Source organism: Haemaphysalis longicornis, unplaced genomic scaffold (assembly GCF_048455015.1).
Source record: "Haemaphysalis longicornis isolate Haplotype H1 unplaced genomic scaffold, Haemaphysalis longicornis Haplotype H1 scaffold_1, whole genome shotgun sequence".
Taxonomy (NCBI): Eukaryota; Metazoa; Arthropoda; class Arachnida; order Ixodida; family Ixodidae; genus Haemaphysalis; species Haemaphysalis longicornis.
The window spans coordinates 63,329,846-63,345,430 of record NW_027526203.1 but is presented as its reverse complement, the minus strand read 5'-3'; positions in this window follow the sequence as shown (position 1 = coordinate 63,345,430).

Sequence of the window (15,585 nt, the reverse complement as noted above, 5' to 3'; positions counted from 1 at the left end):
GAATGGCCTCGAGTACAGACTCCAACCTTGCAAGGTGTTCGTCGAAAGTTCGGACGAATACCACAACGTCGTCGAGGTATACGAGGCAGATGTGCCACTTCAGGGCAGCTAGCACAGTGTCCATGACTCTTTGAAACATTGCTGGCGCCGTGCACAACCCAAACGGCATCACCTTGAATTCGTATACGTGGTGTTCAATGAAATGTTTAGCGGGCAATTTCTCCGCATGGCAACACTGAAAACCGCCATGTCGGTGGCCACCGTGCCAGCGCATGCGCGTTGCGCCCGCATCTCGAAGAAAAAAAACACCAGTGTATATCGTCTGCTGCGTTTCATCCCTATTATCGGTAGTGGCGTCAACACATCTAATATTAACCGCACTCGCAATAAGTAGTGGCGCTCTACCTACCCCGGAGCACTCTGAATCCACGGAGGATGAAACTGCGGCGGCGAACGGCGCGTATAAGCAGCATACGCGCAGTTGGCTGCCGCCGCTGATGTCGACGCAAGTGCACCCGCACCGCATCCAGAAATTTATGTATGGTAAGTTCCCTCTAATATGTGGTTGAGTACAAAACCGAATAATTTCTTTCGAGAAATGGTTCACGCATACACCGGGTTAGCGCTGGCTTTCTCGTGCGCTAAATGTTTCACACTCAGCAAAACAACTCGCATCTCATGTTAGTGCAGCGGTTGGCAATCACCTGATCTGCGGCGGCTACTTCATACAGGTCTGGCGATAGGTAGATCGTACTGTGCTGCACTCAACAGCACTTGGCGTCGAGGTATTACGTTGAGTTGAGTGGGCAACAGTTTGGAAATGATGCAGTTCCTGCTGTCAAACGGACCACTGCGCTCACGTTGAAACCTAAATTGTGCCACGATCGCTCGCACTCACTTGTAGGTGTGCGCGGAGGCTGGGGTTGAATTGCAGATAAGGTTTCCACCCCCATGAGCGGAATCATGACTTTTCGCGTAACCAACTCTATCACGAAACAACGGACTATCAAATCACTGCCACACGCCTTGAACGGAAACACGAAGTCTCGTCGCGGCCCGCGGCCTGCGTGTCCGCCATAAAGGCATGGAGGAGAAGAGGGGTGAACTGATCTGGGGGACGTGCGCACACCGTTGCCTTGGCAACAGACGCTTGGCCGCAGATATGGCGGCGCACTCGCATGGTTGCCTGCATGCATTCCACGCCATTGAATACCGGCTATAGGCCATCCGGGGTTATAAATGCAGTCTTCTCTTGGTCTCTCTCGTCCACCTCAATTTGCCAGTAGCCGGTCTTCAGATCCATCGATGAGAAGTACTTCGCATGGCAAAGGTGGTCGATGGCGTCGTCGATTCGTGGCAGGGTGATGTCCTTTTTGTCGATTCGTGATGTCCTTTGATGTCGATTCGTGGCAGGGTGATGTCCAAAAAGGTGATGTCCTTTTTGGTGATTTTGTTCAGTCACCGGTAGTCAACGCAAAACCTTAATGTGCCGTCTTTTTTCTTCACCAGTACGACCGGCGCAGCCAAGGGGCTTTTCGATGGCTGTATAATGTCGTCGCTGAGCATGTCCTCGACTTGGGTCCGGATGGCTTCCCGTTCGTGTGAAGAGACGCGGTACGGTGACAGTCGGGTATGTCGGGCTCCATCTTCGGTTATTATTCGGTGCTTTGCTAGAGGTGTCTGACGTAATTTTTAGTTCGAGGAAAAACACTTGCTGTAGCGACGCAGTAAAGCCACCAATAATTTCTTCCGTTTTTCTTGCGGTACCGCCTGATTCATGTCGAAGGGGTGCAGAGGCTCGATGGTATCTTCGGATGTGTGTTGAAAGTCGGCGACCGTGATCACGTCACTTGCTTCTTGCGTTTCTTCTAGGAATGTAATTGCAGCGCCTTTGTTTAAAGGGCGGTACTCCTCGGTGAAATTAATGACCAAAACGTGGGATTGGCGTTGCTTAAAGAGCGAAATGACTCTTGCGACGGAGACACCGAAGTCGAGAAGCAACCTTTGATCACTCTCTACGATAGCGTCGACGTCAGGAGCAGCACCTTCACAGCAGTCGGTGATCATCAAGCTTGCGCGGGGTGACAGGCTGACATGATCAGCAGGATCCTTACAGCAGCATGGTGTTCGGGGTTCGGTTCCGACGTCATGGGGTGATCGGGGGAAAAAGTTATCGACTTGGTCTGCAGATCAATTATTGCCTCGTTGTCCGTCAAAAAGTCCATTCAAAAATTACTTCGAGGGAGCAGTTAGGCAAAATGACGAACGCTGCAGCGTACGTTGTGCCGTCTACGGTGACGCGCGATGTGCACGTCCCACTTGGCGTCACGAGGTGGCCTCCTGCTGTGTGAATGTGCGGACCATCCCATCTGGTCGTAACTTCAGCTTAGACGCAAATGGTAAGCTCATGACTGAGTAGTCGGCCCCCGTGTCTATGAGGGCGACTACTTCATAGCCGTCAATGGACAGCTGAACGTCGGACGCTGCCTTCTTCAAGTTCCGGGTGCGTCGTGGCGCCGTATCTCGGCTTGTGCGTGTTGACGGTCGGGCCCCGTGCGTCGTGGCCGTTATATCGGCTACGCGTCGCGGCGTGTGGTTGTCGTCGTGTTCAGGAATCACGTCCGGGTTATATCCAGTCGTCGGGCTGACGGCATGTCGGGAATCATCGTCTCCTACGAGTCGTTGCGTCGTTGGAGGGTTTTCATTTGTCCGCAGTCGTGCAACTTTACCTCCAGAGGTTCCTGCATTTAGTTTCCCCGGCGTGGGCTGGGGGACCTTCCATGTGCGAAATGAGCATTGCTACGGCGGTTGGGCGACTGGTATGGGTAGGCGGACAGCGATTGGTTGAACGGGCTGATCCACGGCTGGTGTTGGACAGGTATTCCTCGATCTCCGATGGGCGCTGGCCGGGTCGGGGGTGGGGTGCGTCGACGGAGAACCCTCGAAAACCGAGCCTCTCGTAGGGGCAGCGATTCGGCCTCTCCGGAGTGGTAGCACAGCGGACGATTATCGGGGGTTTTCCAGACGTCCGTCTTTCTCGGGTTCTGGTTTTGGGTTGCATGCGTAGGGGGTCGTGCGGGCGACAGCGGTACAGCGCAGCTTCTTGACGACGGGTCGGATCAGGGCGCGGTCGACGAACAGCCGCGGAGTAGGTCATAGCTTGTGGTTCGTTGGGTACCTCGGATGGCGTAGAAGTGCCAAAGCTGGTTGAATTTCTTCCCGGATCACGTCGCTCGCAGAGGTGACTCGGGGTTGCGGCGTTGTTGGGAAGCGTTTCCGGAGCTCTTCCCTGACGACTGCGCGGATTGTCTCGCGTAGTGTATGGGAGCTTATAGCCCGGCTCCACTCGCCTCCAAAACCAGCGCATTGACTGGGTGGTCGTACTGCCCCGTTCAGATTTCGAGCGTCTTCTCCATCGCGGTGGCCTCAGACGCGAATTCGGACACGGTATTGGGAGGGTTGCGAACAAGGCAAGCAAAGAGCTCTTGCCTCACCTCTCGCATCAGGAACCTTAGTTTCTTTTCCTCCGTCATTGCGTGGTCAGCAAGGTGAAAAAGTCACTTCATTTCCTCGACGATGATCAAGACCCATTCTTCGGGGTGCTGCGTTCGAGTCTTAAGCAAAAGCGCTGCGCGTTCTTTTCTGACCACGGTAGTAAAGGTCTTAAGGAATTCGCTTTTGAAGTGAGTGCAGTTGGTCAAGGAGCTCTCGTGGTTCTCGAACCAAGTGCGGGATGAATCTTCTAAGTAATAGAAAACATACCCGGAACGCTTCTGCGTCGTCCCACCTATTGAAGATCCGGACGCGCTCCAGTTTCTCTAACCATTCTTCTGGATCTTCTGCGGGGGCTCCTCAGAATAATGGCGGTTCCCGTGGCTGCTGCAGGACGATTGGTGGTGTTGCTTCTTGCACCATGGTGGTGGTTTCAGCGGTCGTTCTTTTGGGTCCGTCTGGCAGGAGAACAAACTGGGGCGGGAGGTCTTGCAGTCGGCGGCTGGCTCTAGTTGGACTGGCTTGGTGGCTTCCAGAGGTTGTTGGTAACATGAAGGGTGCGTACTCCGCACCTTACCAGATGTCATGTAGCCAAAGACAACGCAGCTGTCTTGAAGACAAAAACAAGTTTATTGGAGCGAACTTGTGCTCCCCTAACAACTCAAAGAATACACAGGCGGCGAAACAGCAGTCAACAAAGTGACGTGCGTAGACTGGTGTCTGCGATACGAGTGCCGCGTCGTCTGCTCTGCAGACTTTTACCTTTCGGCGCGAGTGTTTCTGGAACCGTCGATTTACATCTAGAACATTGTAGATCAAAGAAGGTTATCCGAGGCTAGTGACGTTAGCGCGAAACGCTCTCCGTATCAGAATGAGATAATCCGTGCGGCATAAAAATAAAGAATGGCACACGCGCTCCGCTCGGGACAGAGATAACACAGCCGGTGGCGGCCGGGCAGTAAAAACGAAACGGAAACAGACCCAATGCCTAGTTCGCGGCAATATCATGGTTTAACAGCGCAGGGAACGAGACGACGAGGAGAAGGACACCGGACGAGAGCTGACTAACAACTGAATGTTTATTAGGACAAAAGAAGACACAGAGATGTGCCTATGTGTGTTTTATGTGTTTTTGTATGAGCGCTTCTGCATTCATGATGTGTTTTTGGTGCGCCCGCATCTTTGTGTGTTTTCTGTTTTTCTGTACTAACACACATTCACTGGTTAGTCAGCGCTCATCCCGGGTCTTTCGGCTCCTAGCCTCATTCTCTGCGGTGTTGAATCATGATTCCAAGTCAACTGGCCCAAATTTCCATTTTGCAGCAGAGTATATGACACACACTTTTTTTGCGAATAGTCTGAGATTCGTTTCTATATTTGTTGGCAGGCCATTCCTGAATATTTAAGGTAGCAGAGGTGATAAGCCTGCTCCCTCGGGGACGCCTGGTGGTACGTTGGTAAAGCGGTATTCGTGATTATGAGCAGAGGTGAATTGCTTGCGATTGGTGGGTAAGTGCTCTATCGAGAAGACAATGCTCGGTACAACATCCAGCGAACGAAGTTTACGGACCACGTGGTGCTAGGCAATGCCTGCACATGCGGAGAGACAAATGGAAAAGCGGCAGTTGTTTTGCAGCAGCTGTGCTCTTCGCCGAGCTTCGCACTGCTGCCGTTTCTGCTTGTTTCGTCCAGGGCTCACCGGGCAGCCAAGGCGCTTTGCCTGGCGCAGTACGTCCGGCAGCGTGCATTGATGCTCATGCATTCACAACTCATGAGAAGTGCTTAGCTGTCCTCGGAGTTTTCCTGTGACAACCACTTCAAGAAGGGGTGGGCATAATTAGCTTATACCATTGCGAAATCGCAAACCCTTCCTCCTAACGACAACGATGGTTGAACGCGAACCTTTGTCGCGAGGGATTCCCCGGCTGTCGTCTGAGTTCTCGAAGACGGCTTGGAGTTTGACTCATTCAGCTATCACTTTGAGTCGCACGCAATTTCGACTTTTGATCCCCGCGTCTATGACTGTGACCATCACCATGAGGTTTCACACAAAGAAAGCTTGCTGTCCAACCACCGTCGTCGCTTCACACTGGGGTGTATGATTTTTCTAATTTTTCACGTCCATGCCCCTTCTCCACATCCGAACTGCTCCTACCCTGTCCTAATGGCACAATCGGGTAGACGTAATTACACGAGGGACCCCGGTTTCGATTCCGACCATGGGTAGTGTTTTTTAGTGCCTTCCACTATCATCATCTTCATCAGAGAAAGTTGGCGTTCCTGTGATGCGTTTGGTGGTGCTCATAGACGCAAGCAGTGAAACAAGAAGGCTTCGCTTGGAAACAAACTCGGTGTGTACAGTGGAGGTTGTTTAGGCAGGCCTTTCGCACGATGGAGGAAGTTTTTACACCTTGACGCAAGATAACCCCCAAGCGTGTCTGCTCGTGTGTACGACACGCTGCGCGTAATGTCGTGAGATTTTGAGGCGAGGAGCAGCCTGTAGCGCCAGCCTTGAGGCGGCGCTCGATGACTCTCCCAAAAATCGATGATAGCGAGCATGCAGACAGCAACCGCCACATAGCACGCCGACCGAAGCCAGCACGCAAGCCGGCAAACAACCGGTGCTGCTCACGCAGGCCCACTCGTGGTATGCTGGCTAACAAAACCGGAAAAACAAATCGCCTCCCCGGTAGCCTGCGTATTGACATTAATTATCGCTCGCTAGCTGAGCACCAAGGGCACCCTCTGGACTTGCGTCCCCACAAAAACCGGACAGGCGACGATACGGGAGACGAACACTGAAACTTGGTGTTTACTCATGCATTCCTAAGCCATCAGTCGCAAAAAATCTTATGTTAGCGGCACTGTTAACGGAAGCCTTGCAGCGTTTCTTTTACGTGTATGTTCATTTGAATATTGCCTATTGTAAATGGGTGCATTCGACTACCGACTATGCGGTGAATAGTTACTATACGTGTCTTGCATTTACGATTGTTATGCTACTTAGGTCTAAATACTTGTTGTTTTTTCACGCGTCACTTGCATTTAGCAAGAGGAGGTACGGAAGCAAATTTGACTGAACATTAACTTGCGCAAACAGACGATGGAAACGCAAGAGAGCTCACGACACAAAGCAACACCTTAAGGTATTTTTATTGTACAGATATCACCCGGTATAAAACCGTCACTATGGATATACTAAAAATACGTAATAAAATTATTATATATAATTATCTGCATAGACAGAAGGCTTCCCTTAACATGTGCCTTGCAACACTTTTGGGGGTCACTAATTTTGACATTGCATTACAAAGCCTCAGCTTGTCTGAGAAAATACAGTTATGTTTCTGTGAATGTCAGGGAGGTCTCGCTAACACAACAGTCACCAGCACGTGCGAACTCCCGTGCCTATATTACCTCTCGGGTTATGGGGTTCGTGTTTTGGCTATGATGCAACGCTTTTCAAACATGTAGATTCAGCCACAGTCATGACTGTGAATGGGCAAATTGCCCGAAATGGCGTTTCGCACAGTATAGGATGTTCACGGAGCTGATCATGTATACATCTCCTCGTGTATTCCACATAGTTCGTGCCGCAGGCCCACTGGATGACGGGCACAACGCTCATCACGAAATCCCCAAACTTAACATTGGAGTCAATTTCACGTCTTTGTTTAGAATCAGAAAAGATGTGATGTTCGTCTCCCGCAGTCCGGTGCCGATCAGAAACCTAATCACCGGGGCAGGAGGCTCGCAGGGCGATGGTGTTGAAGCTCACGAAGATGGTGACAGAATTGACGAACTCGAGACGTCTTTATTTGACGAAGGAAAACGAAGAATATATACACAACTATTTACATTGGAGTAACTGGATACATGAGTAACAAAAAAGGAGAAAATGCAAGCTGCTGTTAGGTACTAGCTCTAAGTGCGCACAAGTCGCTAAAGAGCCTCAAACTCTGTCTAACTGTCCTATACGCTGATTGTACTCAAACCACTCGCGCGACGACGGCCGGCACTTCGTTCCCGCCACAGGAACCGCCTAGTAAGCCGGTACCCAGCTGTACCCTTAACTTTTGACGCGGTCCTCAACTTTACCTCTCGCTTAAGGAGCTCGCAAATCCCAGCCTAGCATCAAGAGTCGAGACTCCTTGTTTAGCCGGGAACTGCCTATACAATAGCTCAGAGAAGAACGCTCATTTACGGCCAAGTTCGGCCCTAGAACACCTGGGTATTACTCTCTCTCTCGGGCACGGCCCTCCAGCATCCGTACATGCGTATGCGAGGGCCCAGATTTACGTAGGCAGCTGTCACTCGGTCATTTGTCGAATAATGAATTAGGCGTCATGGCTTACGGGTCGAAAGCCTGTGCGCAGGCGAACAAGCACGCTGCGGCAAGAACCGACTCCAACGTGCCGGGGGAAAGGGGGCGGCTACGGAAGAGGAACCGTTCCTACGGTGAGGCGCGACATACGGCTCTTCTGGCAAAAGCCGCCGCTGACCCGTTTGTAATGTGGATGACCCGTTTGTAATAAGTGGATCAAAAGTAGCCGCGTTTTTTCAGCACAATAATGGGCCTGTGTTGGGAGCGTTTCCATTTGACACAAAGAATTTGCACTACAGCTTTACTTATGAACAGGTATTTGAGTGTGTAGAAGAAAGTATAGACAAGTTTTGAGTAGTAAAATTGCAAAACTCAGCTATTTGGGCAGCGAGTGGATTTAGTAAACTGCTCTCGCTCTACCTGAAGTCCACGCTCGTGGTCTTGAGTGACCACAACTTATCTTCAAACAAGGAGACTCTACATAGGTTCTTGTGTTGCACCAGCCCTCGGCAACAATTTTTCTTGTGTTGTATGGGCAGGCTCTGGTGCCCCTGCAGCAAAGTTTGATAATTGTGAAGATGTATGTTGATTATTAACTTGTTCTAGATGTCGGAGTTCAGTATGAACCAACCGTGTGGTCCGCACTTACGGCTTTTAATTCCTGCTACAAATTCTCTGTTGGATGCATAAAATCCTACTTCAGAACACAAATCATTTGATTTAAAAGTCCCGATTTCCAACAGTCACTTCAGCAAAGCTCTACTTCCGTTTCCTTGAGGAAATTTGAAGTTTGGGAAGCAGGGAGTAGCAAAGTTGCATTTCGTGAATAGCATGAAAGGATCATCCCAGACAACGCACATACATCCTAGGTAAGTGCTAAAGATGTCCCACATAGGAGATTGGGAACTCCCTGGGACATCCCACACTAGTTCCAAAAACATCCCAAGTGATACACAAAAAGACCTCTCTGGGATGTCCCAGACTAGGACATTGCTGGGAGGTCTAACATCCCATGTAGAACAAAGAAAGGAAACTTTTGGGATATTCCAAAAAGGCGCTCGTGGGTCCTTTTCAGGACACATAATGTGGGTATAGCTCAACATTCCATTGCAATGGAGCTTTTCCTCCCCTCAGGTGCACAATAAAAACTCTGCGCAAAACCTCGCAAAACCATTTTATTAAGACAAACTTCATACATAGCCTCCAGTGGCAATATCAAGCAGCACTCTAGAGGTACACCATAAACTTCTAATACCACAAATAAAAGCTCTTTATAGCTTCATGCATGACTTAGGCTTCTGTTTGACAATAAATTTCACTAGCTGAAGCAGAAGTGAAATTTCACATGAAATTTTTCAAAAGGTAGCACAAGTTATGTACAGAAAGATAAGAATCGTCTCCTCTATTTTGCATCATAAAATGCGCCATGCATCTGAACAATTCATTTACAAATAGAGGAATCCCAATTTCTAAGCAACTTATGGCATAAAAAATGAGGTCTGAAAGTGCTGCACTTTCTGAAATACACCAAAAGGTTAAACAGTTTCACAACACAGGAAAAGCACATTAGTGCACAGAAAGTTACTGAAAACCATTACAAGGGCATGGAGACCAAACACAAGTTTGTTTCATTAGAAAGACTGCATGCCTCGATAGAATCTACTGACATGACTTTACACGAAAACTTCATTCAAATAAGCTGTTTAAATAAAAAAAGGGAATGGCCATGCGACTCACTAGCTCAATTCCTGCACGAGAACATATGACACCATGCACACAGCCGCATGATTGCCTGAGGCCAGGCTTACAAGCTCGCAGAATGAGGTATTTTCGCTTAGGTGTAATGCATATTCATTTTAAAGCAGCAAGAAAGGTGGGGTGAAACAATAAAAGTTACGAAAGAAGAACCAGTGCGTACTGCTGTTAACTACTGCGCGCACTATGCTTGTCATAGGAGCACAGCAGTGCGGCGCTTTCGGGTTGTCTCAGACGACACTGGCCGATCGGTGTAAGCGACATTGTCTTACGTGACCCTAATTGGAGACGTACCCCATGTTTCACAAAACAATTAGTACCTACCGTAATAAAACCAAGCCAGTTGCAAATACAGTCAAAAACAAAGAAAAGGTGAAGACAGTATTGTGGCGATATGTAACAGGATTGATGGTAAACAAGGCTTCGCAGTTCGCTGCAGATGGTACGGCGCATTTGAATTTTGTTTGAAGACCCTTCACTGTGATGTCATGGCAGCCGTAACAAAACACACGATTTGGGGGGAGAATTAAAATTTAAACTTAAATTGATTAATTTCTAGGCAAGTAAAGCATCATTTGCTGCCGGACAAGCGCTAAGGGCACTATAAAACCCCAAATCTCTTGAATAACACAAACTTGTATTTTGCCTGCATGGCCCCTTTAATGTGGCAGCCACAATCCCTCAGGGTGTGCAGCCACTTTTGAACAATACGGGGCTACCGTGGGGTATCACTTTGCACCACACACATAAAAATAATTTGAAAGGCCAGCTGATCTAGTTCTGATTGATATAAAATACTACTTTTAAAGGAGCCATGAAGACAAAAGACAAGGTTGTGTTATTCAAAAGATTTCGAGTTTTATAGTGTCCCTAGCGCTTGTCCGAATGCAAACGATGCTTTACTCACTGAGAAATAATTAATTTAAGATAAAATTTTCATTTTCCCGCTAAATTGTGCGTTTTCGTGGTCTGCGATGACATCACAGGGCCTTGTTTACCGTTAGTGAACCTAGATAGCGCCACCACACAGCGGCAATCCGTTTTCTGCCTTTGGTTTGTTTGCGAACGTATTTGTACCTGGCTTGTTTTGTTCATGGAGACAATCGTTTCGTGAAACATGGTGCTCGCTCGACAAATATGGTCACGTAAGACATCGTCGCTTCCATCAATCGGCCAGTGTTGTCTGAAACAACCCCAAAGCCCGGCAGCCCTGTGCAGGTAAACCAAGCACTGTGCGCGCACTACCAACAGCAGTATACGCATTGGTACTTGAATGTTTACGTGTGCTTTCGTAACTTCCACTGTTCGTCCCATCATTCTTATTGGTTTATAAAGAATGCGCCCTAAATTTAAGCGCAAATAGCTCGTTCGGGAAGCTTATAAGCTCTGCCTAATTTGGGTTTGCTTTTGCCTTGCTCCGCCAATGGCAGAGCTGTCTGGTATGACATCATAGCTTCTGTTGAGGGAAGTGAGATAGTGGGTCGCATGGCCATTCCCTTTTTTCCTAATTATGAGCGAACTTTACGTTAAAAGTGGTGTCAGTATGATTCTAACGAGCAATCTTTTGAATTAACCAAACTTGTGTTTTCTCTTCATGGTTCGTTTAAAATCTATTGCAAGTGAAAAAAAAGCTCATAATTTTAAACTTGCAAAATCAAATTTTGGATCACGTATACCTACATTCGACAAGAATTATGTAAAACTATTCAATGTAAAGGGAGGAAATTTTCTGCGTGCATAGAAGACATGCCATTGACCACGTGATGACAGCAAATTGTTTTCTGCAAAATCGGTTTTCACCTGTCTGCTATACCTGTCTGCTAAAAGCAAAAGAACAAAGCTAACAATAGAAAATTGATCAACAGGTAACATTACACGGCTCAGAGCAGATGAATAACAGTTTGCACATGTTGGCTGTACGAATATTTTTCTACGTTTAAATTTTGGCTGGATTTTGTTACGATATTACGTACTGAGGTCTAAATCTGGAAACATACGTGCATTTATGCTTATGAGTCAGCGTTGAACATGTGAAACCGTGTATGGATGTATATTGCGATATTTTAACCATCGCAATTAAAAAAAAAATCCGAATAAATGCAGCCAAATTTTGACAGCAAAAAATCAGTCTACAGCCAACGTGCACAAAAACTATCACTGCTCTTCATTGAGTCATGTAACTATCAGGTAGTGAATTCCCCTTTTAGGGGCGAAGCTCCTAAAGCCATGGGTCTGTCCATCCCTTGTGTCTCGTGGTACGCGACCGCCGCATGCTTTCGGAGATGTCGCAAAGTGGGCCGCGTTGCACGCGCAAGAACCGGCTGCAAACGGCAGCGCAAACTTGGCACCGGGAGCGCGAGCTTGTCTTTGTTCGCCAACGGAGGCGCGAGCGCACGTGCACTGCGAGGGGGAGATCACGCAAGAGATCACGCCACGAACGCAGGCAGTCGTTCTCAGAGATCGAACGAGACGCAAGGACCTTTGCTCGTTTCCTCTCGTCTTGTTCGGGCACAAGTTCGCCCTAAATAAAAGTTCTTTCTTTACCGTTGTGTCCCATCCTACGTGACAAATTGTGGTGGAGGTGCGGGGTAGTCCTCGATGGCGCGGGGTCTTTCACCAGGTCTGGGCCTGGGAGCATTGACTCCGAAAATAAAAGTTGATTTGTACAATGTACGCACACAGTCTTACGTCTTTCTTAATGATGTAATGGGCGAACTTTCACGGGAGAGTTACGGTTACTGATGATCTCCCCCTCTCGAGCTTCGCCCCACTTATCATCATTCATTCCGTGGATATGGCGTGATTTTTTTAGACTTTGTTTTACCAGAAAGATGAAGAAATTTTGAAACCAATTTATTTCCGTCACGCAGCCACCAATTGATATGTCTTATGAAAGCACAGCAAACTCTCCAATTTCTGCTGAATTTTTTTCTATAACTCTTCGAAAACACCGAGACAAGTCAAGCAAAATAAGATTTCTCGAGTTTGAAATTTGGATTTGTCTCTCATACAATGAGATAAATATTATTGATATCACTCAAAACTACTCAGGCTGCACTTTGTAATGGTACATTGGCTATGTATGTGGTGCTAGCTGATGCACAGCAGTGACCATACAAACGTCCAAAATGGACAACCACACCCTGAGGGAGTACTGGCGCCATGCGCCTTAATCTGGGATGATGCACTGAATTCCTTAGTATTTTTTTACCTCGTAGTAGTTTACCGCACAAAAATAAACATGGTTTATATCAGTGTCAGGAAAATATACATGAATAATCAAGAAGATGAGAATAAATGACTTTCATATCATTCCTCGGCAGTAACTGTATTGCAACTCCAAAGGTTTTTTAGTGTGCCGCAGCTCTTTCTGCAGCATGTCAGAACCGTGTTGCTGTCTTATATTTTGGAGTTCCATGTGGCTGGGGAGGGTTTACATGGTCTGTGAGGCTGTCTGCTCATAATTTAGAAAACAATCTGTAATAAATTCAAAGTACAATGCTGATACAGGCTAGCTTGAACACTGTTAGCATGGAAACACGACATAATTTAGAAAACAACTTGTAATGAATTTAATGAACAGCTCTGACAGGGGCAAGCTTGAACACTGCCTGAAAGGAAACACAACTCAAGTATTACCAAAGTGTACAGATAAACAAGGCATGCTTAGCGAGGCTTTACTTCATAATGCCAAGAATTGGTAGCAGTACAGCAACAACAAACACAATGTGAATGCAGGGAATTCACACCATGGGTAAAATGGCATGCTTACAAGTACATGTTAGTTTTATACGTGCTGAGCTTCGCTGATCTCTCACAATGCCCGTCCTGAAGCACGCTGTCGTGATTGCGCTACAGTCAAAATAAACCTTGAGGCCAGAACTCTTACAACGCTCCGGCAGCCTGCTGCCACGTGAAACCTTGAAGAGCTTGCGGGTTTTTTACGCAGAAATTTGATGTGTGATAGAAATTTTGCTATTTGGATTTGTGAATGAGCACTGCAGTTCTGTTTCATCGACATGACCTTTACATTCCGTGATTTGTCGAACATTTCACCTGCTTCAGATGGAAATGAAACAGTTTTACTAAATAATTTTCAGTCAATAAAGTGCACGTTTTAGATTTTGAACTGGCTCTTACAAACAATCACGCTTGTTGACACTACGCATCACACAGACACGCGAGCTACTGCAGCCATTTACCATTAACAGTTTGTCAAATGCGCCATTTCATTATACTTCTCTGGGATCCAATGGTGCAAAGCACAATGAAATATAACAGAGTAACAATAACAAGGGTGACACTAAACACGGGAGAAGCAGTTTCGTGGTCATGCCCACCAGGGTTAAAGCTGCTTGTAAAAACTGCTAACTGCATCTCTGAGTCTCTGCTTGCTGACAAGATACTACAGGAAACTCGCAAGAAAAAAAAGCTGCTTTGGAGGTAAAGACTGACTGCAGTATACCTATGTTCAGAGCATATCGAGAAATTTGAGAAAGATTACAAAAAAATTGAGTGAAAGGTTGTTTGTACAGCTTATAAAAAATCGATAGGGCTCTTTAAGACTAACTGCACCGTGAAGACGGTCTTCGCAGCCCTTTAACCATGACGCACCAGTACCCCCCCCCCCCTCCAGTGACCATTTATTTTAAACGGTCGTCAAATAGGTGAGGGGAAACGAGTGCGAAAACACAATTCAAAGCGACCCAGGTCGCGTTGCCATTTGTTGCATAGTTTGCCGGAATCCTCTTTGCTGTGGGTGTTGTGTAGTAGCCAACATGCCCATCCGCAAACGGCCGCAAAGTTGCAGCAGAAAGGCACATTTAGACAGCAGCACAGTCATTAGCACATACAAGGGCAGGCGATCACGTGAGATGAGCAAATTGAGCCCATCACACACTGACATGCTACTCAGTGAAAAATGTTTAACGCGTAAATTATAACGCATAATGCCTGCGCTATGCCGCTCTACTATTTCTGAAAGAAAAAAAACGCAGTTAGTACCGAGAACTGTCACTGGACTTTCGCACGTATTGACAACACCTGAGACGGAGTTTCATCTAAATACATGCGAAAAGTGAGTGATTTCGTTCGGGGTAGCGCGGGACTGGTAATTCAAGCGTAGAACCAAGAAATAAACTACGCTAAAAGGTATAGTTAGCGACACTATTGAGGCCCAATAATTTCTCTTTGTCTAGAGTTGTCCTTGCTCCGCTTTCCGGCATCTGCGGCGTTTTGTTTGCTATGTTCCGGTGATGCCCCTACTACAGTAGTTGTATTATATATTCATGTAAACTAATCACCAGCTAGAGGTACAAAACAATTTCGGCAACGCAAAAGAGTGCAGCAAACGTTGCCCTTTTCCCGCCACCCCGGGAGAAGCCTTTCGACCGTTTCCGCACTGAGCACCTACTTTCGACCACAGAGCAAGAAATCATGCATAAGACACAAGAATGGCATCGGAAGGGTTAAAACACTGAGTGGTATATATAAACGACTTGCAATAGTTACCTTGTGAAATGACGTTCAGTCGGCGCAACACCTGCACCTGCGGGTGGCCATAACTTGTGAAACTGCGATGGCTGAATCGGCTCAATCACAGTTTCGTAAAAAGTACACATACGTCTCTAATGGTGTAGAGTAGCAATCAAGCTTTAAAAATGTATTGAGATATAATTAAAATAAAATACAAATTTTAGTTTTTCAACTTATAGTTATAAATATTTAACCTAAATACGAAATGAGATGGCAACAAGGCAGACCCACAACCAGAACCGCCCGAACCAAGCAGCAGGCCATCTGAGCGGGATGGTTCTTTCCTCCCTGAGAAACTTGCTGTGCTCAAAAGCAGCGTTTTTTGTTGGTTTAATGGCCTTTCCCTGAAGCACTTCCTATAACAATCACGAGCGACCTACGGCGGCGCTTTTGTATGTCGACGCGCAAGGCATTTGCTGTACGGCTGTACCTCGATCCTTCGAGCGCATTATACGCCCCTATGCGTTTTATTCTTCTAC